This window comes from Pristis pectinata, chromosome 10 (genome assembly GCF_009764475.1).
Source record: "Pristis pectinata isolate sPriPec2 chromosome 10, sPriPec2.1.pri, whole genome shotgun sequence".
Taxonomy (NCBI): domain Eukaryota; kingdom Metazoa; phylum Chordata; class Chondrichthyes; order Rhinopristiformes; family Pristidae; genus Pristis; species Pristis pectinata.
In genome coordinates this window covers 48,671,138-48,678,062 of record NC_067414.1, presented here as the reverse complement: position 1 = coordinate 48,678,062, position 6,925 = coordinate 48,671,138, and the positions used below count along the sequence as shown (strand labels likewise).

General features: G+C 36.7%; 1 non-coding gene across 1 annotated transcript; it reads left to right on the top strand.

Annotated features, from left to right (window-relative positions):
* Positions 1-384: 384 nt before the first annotated feature.
* Positions 385-456, top strand: trnae-cuc (transfer RNA glutamic acid (anticodon CUC)). Its single transcript has one exon. It is a non-coding gene; the product is annotated as a tRNA-Glu (tRNA).
* Positions 457-6,925: the final 6,469 nt, after the last annotated feature.

The window sequence follows — 6,925 nt, the reverse complement described above, 5'->3', positions numbered from 1 at the left end:
GCTCGTGTCCAAAGCGTCAAGTTTACAGTTTATTCGGGACGTGAGCGAGAAAGCCGAAATGGGACAGGACTGCTAGTGGGCGTCCTGGGAATTAACAGAACGACACTGCAAAAAATGCATGTCTGCAGATTCTGAAGACACTTTAAAAATTACCTCGACATACTGCAAATAATTTGCCGCATGTTTCTTCTTAATTATTACCTATGCATTGAAATAAAACTCGAAGAAATTATCTCGGAGCCATGGCACTGTCGCCATGGTTTTTCGTGGAATCATCGTTGAACTATTCTTCAGCGCATTTGCAACTAAATACCAGAATATTAATGAATTGGCTGGACTCTGTTGTCGTAGTCATATAATCATATAATGCCAATTTCTTCAGGTTCCCTGGTGGTCTAGTGGTTAGGATTCGGCGCTCTCACCGCCGCGGCCCGGGTTCGATTCCCGGTCAGGGAATGAACATTTTTAACCTTTCAGTCTTTTTTTATTCGCATTGAATGCATTACATAAGATATATTGTAATCATATACATAAAATGTTAATTTAATTAGAAGATTTTTGGAAGATTATAAATGGAAATAAATGACTTATTTCTCATTTAATTACCAGGAAAATCTTCACCACACAAAAATTGTTTGTATTATGCTGCTTTCAATAATGGACTGAAAAGGCAGAAACTAAAGTGCAAATAATATATTACAAGAAATTATTCAAGTGGTCAGTTCTTGTGAAGCTGGAACTTCTTCTGCCTCATGCTCATAACCTACCTTCTGATCACATTATCCATTTTGCTTATAATTCCTTCAAAATCTCTTTTTTTTGTTACATTGGTCATTTCTTCCTCTTTATGTGAGGTGTCATTATGCTCTTATTTTAAAAAAATGACCTGCATATTTTAAGTTATCTTTACATCCTTTTACCTTGCACTATTTGTAATGCTATGTACTCACAAAATAAGAATATGTTTAAATCAAAGGGTATTTGTTTCTGTGTTTGTGTATTTAGGGAGATATTTTGATTGTTTTAATTAAAAGTGATTCATTCATTGGGATCCAGAGTAATGTTTGAGAACTGTACACTTGATGAGATCCAGTAAACCAGCCAACCCAATAACAGATAAAGGTCCTCTGAATATCCAAGTAAATTCGTGACCTGAACCTCCTGATATTTGCCTTTTATTCACTGTTAATTGTTATAAAGTGAGTCATAAAGGATAGCTATACTTTGTTCCTGATGATACTCCACGTAGCCCTACCACTGCTCTCACTAGGCCAATTGCTTGATCTTGTTGCAGTGGCAACAGTATAATTAGGGCCATGGTGGTGGGGTTGTTAGCCTGGGAGAGGATGCTGATATTGGTTCAGCATCAGCATCTGCTCTCAGGCCAATACCTCCAGTGAGGCACAACAGACAAGCCTTCTGTGAAGGAGAGGAGTGTTTATAAGAAGATTATACAGGTTGCTTTCATGATCTGGTTGCAATCCTGATTACGAAAGAACACCAAATGCTATACCTTTTTAGATCACTAAATGTGAAATGACTAACACTAAGTTAACTCTGATGGACAGGTTTGCATGGCAACACCAGAACCCTGAGAAAGACACTCTACTCCAAGTTCTGTCATACTAATAGATTGCCTGGTGGACAAAGGAAGTGACCGAATGATCCTTGAAATAGTGTAACATTTCCATTGACTTGTGGAAATCCCTGGACTATGACTACACAGAATGGAGATAAGGAGCATTTGGGATGATATTGAGAACCTCAAGTCCACGTCTTGGGAGCACACTCCCTCACAAACTACACGGCTGCCCACTCTATCAAGCACCCCCTGTCCCAGTTACGGCAGGGTCAGTGGGTCCCACACTTATCAGCCATTTTAGAACCCACAGAAGTGGAGCAAAAACAAGTCATCCTAAGTCCAAGGGACTGCTGAAAAAGAATGCCAAGATTTTGGCTGAGTAGACCTCAGTCACTGTGCTGAATACAGGCTCCCTTCAAAATGTTGGTGCCATTATATATGAGATTTAAACATCATACAGAATCTGCTGTAATGAGTCTGAGTATTTTCTTACCACACCATGCAATGTGTTGTTTCATGATTTCATTAACTATTTATTCATTTTAAAACAGATTGTTAATGAGCATGACACCAGAAGGGAGAACTTTAAATTGTTGATGGAAATTCTGTATGACATTTTGATATAAATGATTATTTTGAAAATGAAAGCATTTACTTTTTCTTTGAATAGGATCAAGTATGTCTCAGATTTCAACAATATAAATAATGTTGCACATTTACTGTTTTGATTTCACATAATTCAGCTGATTGCCCCAAAAGTACATCAAAAATTACAGTATTCTTTCTGTAATTATCCCAGAGGTCTAGTTTGATAGCAGAGGGCATCCAATTCATTGGAATTCAGTAATAAGTAATCTATTTCCCATTGAACTAGCAGTATATTTCTTGATTGTTAAGAACAAAAAAATGGATCCATTCCTTAGCACTCTATTGTTGCTTTAATTTGCAAGAGTTATTCCTGTATTGTTTTTACTCCAATTTCATTATTCAAGGACCTGAATCACTAGCCAGCTGAAGTCTAAAGAAACCCAAACATTCACTCCTTCAGTGGTCACAGGGTCAAACTCTCATGCTTTGAAAACTAGCTCTGCATATGGAAATCAGTGAAAGAAACCGGACATGTAATCAGGAACCAGGTAACAAGCTAAAGGTCATAGGCTGATCACCAGACCACATGTGAACTATCCAAATCATATCTACAGCCAAGAAATTACTAGTATGACTCCAGGATAACCCCTACAGCCACTTTGGAGCCACTCAGATTTAATATTTGTTCTAAGGATTGCTCTGTGGGTATCTTGACCTGAAGTATAATGTGTTATTTTGGTGTTTGTGGAACTTGTCTAGTTTCCAGAATATCTTGGGGGATCCTGGAAAATTTAATTTTGTAAGACCAAGACAAATTGGTTTTGTTTAAAATACTTAACAGAAGATGTATATTTTCTTATTTTGACTCAATCCTGGCTTGGCTTGGCTCTTTTGTTTAAACTGGAAAATAGTTCATACTTTATGGGCAAGCAAATTCACATCAAAGCACTTCAGTTTGCTTTGATTTCTTGTGCTACGACTCAGATTCAACACTGAAAGCATACACACCCACAATGGTTGTCGGTCTGATCTTTTTTCATTCTGCCACATTTCATACTAAGATCTAAATAACTGAGAAATATCTTTAAATTAAATTAATATATCTATCTAGAATATCTATAGATCCAAACCAAAATTCGTGCTTTGCGTCTTACTGAAATACTTTGTTGATTAGCTCAAAGTATCACAACAATGAGTGAAGTAGCTTTGAAAAATATAAAAGCAATGGAAAGCCCTGGAAAATTACATATTAGAAGCAGTTAATTAGTTATAAAAACAACCAATAAAAACAACACAGTCAGGGGAGCCTCCGTTGAAGAAATGGAAATAAATCATATTACTCAAAATATTGCTTGAAAATAAAATTCTCCCTGTCCTACCTGTGCTTTCATTGTTGCTCTGAAATTTCTCTGAAAGGCTTTCAGAAGATATGTGGATGGGGCACAAATGCCTTGACCTTTGCCAATGCATCCAACCAGAGAATGGTAAAGCAGAAAATAATGGAGGTAATCTTAAGTCCTATTTTCAACCTTGAAGGAAGTCATTAAAAATTTCATCTTTCCCATGGTTAGAATTTGGGATTAGGGGATTTTTTGCTATCACAGATAAATGGAGAGGCCAAGCCTATATGTTTTGTAACGAGGTGATTTGGTAATTAAAGACAGTGACTTATAACACTGGGTCTCTCTTTTTTTCGTGGAAAGCAGCAGCATTTGAGGATGGGGTGGGGAGGTAGGGTAGTTGCTGTTTAATGCATATAACTTCATCCAAATCTGATGTAAATTGGGTGAAGGAAAAGGGTTACAGGGTAATTTGATTGTTTTTTTTTCAATGTGTTATGGTGAACTGGCAGGATAAAGGGAAATTATTTCTGCTATTTTAGTACAATAAACAAACTGCTGGAGGAACTCAGCGGGTCAAGCAGAATCTGTGCATCATCCTTTACCCCTCCTCAGTCCACCAATCATCTATTGGCCCTGTCTCACCCCTCTGCCTAACCTCTTTATACTGGCTATATTCCCTCTCACTCTCAGTCCTGATGCAGGGTCTCAACACAAAACATCATCAATCCCTTTCCCCCCACAAATGCTGCTCAACCTGCTGAGTTCCTCCAGCAGATTGTTTGTTGTTCCAGATTCCAGCATCTGCAGTCTCTTGTGTGTCCACTCAGCTATTTTGGTAGTCTAGACATGAGACATGGTCTAAAAATTAAAACAAACTGCAAACGTTAGGAAGCAGTTCTACAATTTTGGAACTCCTTTTCATAAATGGGAATTGATTTCAAGTCAATTATTAATTCTCTGTGATTCAAAGCTTTTTTTATTAAACAAAGGCACTTTAAGGACTATGACAAGTATAAGCAGTTACATCACGTCAGCTATGATCCCACTAAAAGGGTTAAATGTTCCTATCTTTCTATGTTCCTAAATAAAGTTGGAATGACGTAGCTATCTAATTTACACAGAATTACAAAACATATGGCACAAAAAAGGCCATTTGCTTAATTACTCTCTGCAGGTGATTTTTACTCTTGTCACCTTACATCTAATCTTATTAGCATAACTTATTTTCTTTCTCATGTTCTTATCCAGCTTACTCCTAAATGCATCTTAATCTTTCATCAGTTGGTAGGCCCAACTTCCAGACCATTCGCTTTGGAGCAGGAATGTGAGGTCAAGCACCTACAATTGCACGTTCAGGGAGAAAGAGTGAGGCTAGATTCCTCTCAAATTACAGAAGAGGCTGCATTTCCACTCTTGTTTCTCATTTCCAGCTCCTGACAAATGGAAGACCTGGATCTTAGAAACAATGAGACTGGGTAATGATCTGAACATGAAAATCTGGCAAGATTAGGGAGAGTTCACATTGAAGCGTGGTTGTCTAACAGGCAGGAAATAATTTTTTTCTCAGATCTTCTTTATAATATACACATTAATATACCTGTATAAGTATAATGGGCTGGTGTTATATTGCAAAAATAACCTGCAATATATTTAACTTTCCACCTATAACTCTCGGCATTTTGACATCTTCAAAAAGTTTCGCTTTAAAAAAGAATCCTAAAAGTGCTGTTAACTATTTTGAATCCCCAATAGTATCTCAATTTAAGGTAGTTTTCTAGATTTACCCTATGGATATTTACCATTTTATAAATCTCTCTGAGATGTCCTTTAATTGATATTCCCTGTGTTTTAAACTTAATTTAGAACAGTCAAACTCAATAAAGAACACTCAGAATATTCTTATCATAATGTTTGTTCATAAAAATGAATCTCAATCTTGACTGTCCACTTTCTTTTAGTATTCCATAATCCATCCTCTTGCCAGAAACGACTCCCAAGGAATAAAGCACAGTCTATAACTGGCAAACTGTTTTATTTGAATTAGCATAACATCTTTGAAAAAGAGCATAAGCTACTAATGGGAAGCTTTAGTAAGCCCATGTGGTTAGAAAAGTGCTTTTGATTCAGAATTAGAATCAGAATCAGGTTTATCATCATTGACTTATATGTCGTGAACTGTGTTATTTTGTGGCAGCAGTATAGTGCAAAGACATAAAATTAACTTTAAATTACAAAATAAATAAAGAGTGCAAAAAAAAGGAAGAATGAAGTAGTGTTCATGGGTTCATGGACCATTCAGAAATCTGATGGCAGAGGGGAAGAAGGTGTTCCTAAATCTTTGAGAGTGAGCCTTCAGGCTCCTGTACCTCCTCCCCGAAGGTAGGTTTGTGCATTTGTGAATTTTCCTGTATGGAAATCACCCCTGCTTCAGGTATAAGGAAGTCTTATTGTTTGCTGAAGCATTCTCAGTACAGAAGTGTGGATAATTGTTACAACTAATTGCTGTGGCATTTTTCTTTATGATGTTATTTTTGCCTTGCAATGTAAGCCCAGTATACTTATGCATATTTATAAATGTATTTATTAGAATGAAAATACTAAAAGAAAAATTCTTTGCTTGCTTATCTTGCCAGATGTTTTAAGGTACACTTTCACCATAGCTCAATATCTTCAAAATCAATGGCCTTGAAACTCAATAATATTTTCCAGGATTGTTAATCCTGCATTGAGGCTCATTTTGAGCTGTACCACCTCCCATATTAGTCATGGTTACTTGGTGGGCATCTAGAGGTCATACCTAAAACAGGCATTAGCCATTTTGTCAAATTGGTTTCCCATGACTGCAGAATATACCGTGCAGCTTCTGGTTAACTTCCACTGGTTGTGCGGACCGAAACCTGAAAAGTGAGTTAAATGGCTTTGTCTTACTGAACTTGTAACATGACTGTCTTCCTAGCTTTTAATTAAAATCACAGGCTATGCTCCCTACTGATTTTTTCTTCTCCAAGAATCCCCTGATGTCCTCAGCCAATATTGTCATCCAAACTTGCTGCATTCAAAACTCCATCTTGTCCTACCTTCCAATCCTGAAATCATTGCATTACCTCTAAGATTCCAATTAGTCTCTACAGCAAATGAGCCCAGTGCACCAATTTGTCATGGTCCTGCTGTTGGCCTTATCAAGCACCTACTATATGAAACTTCTTGGTTAACTTGTTTTGCAACATTCACTCCTTCCATATAACTTTTCAAAGTTATGAACTGCTGAAATAATATATAATTCCTCCCATTTTAAAGTTAATTTTCTCTATTAGGAATCGATTCCTTTATCAGAGGAATTATCAAAGGAATTGATAAAGGAATTATCAATAAAAATTGATAAAGAAATTATCAATAAAAGGAATACCTTTAT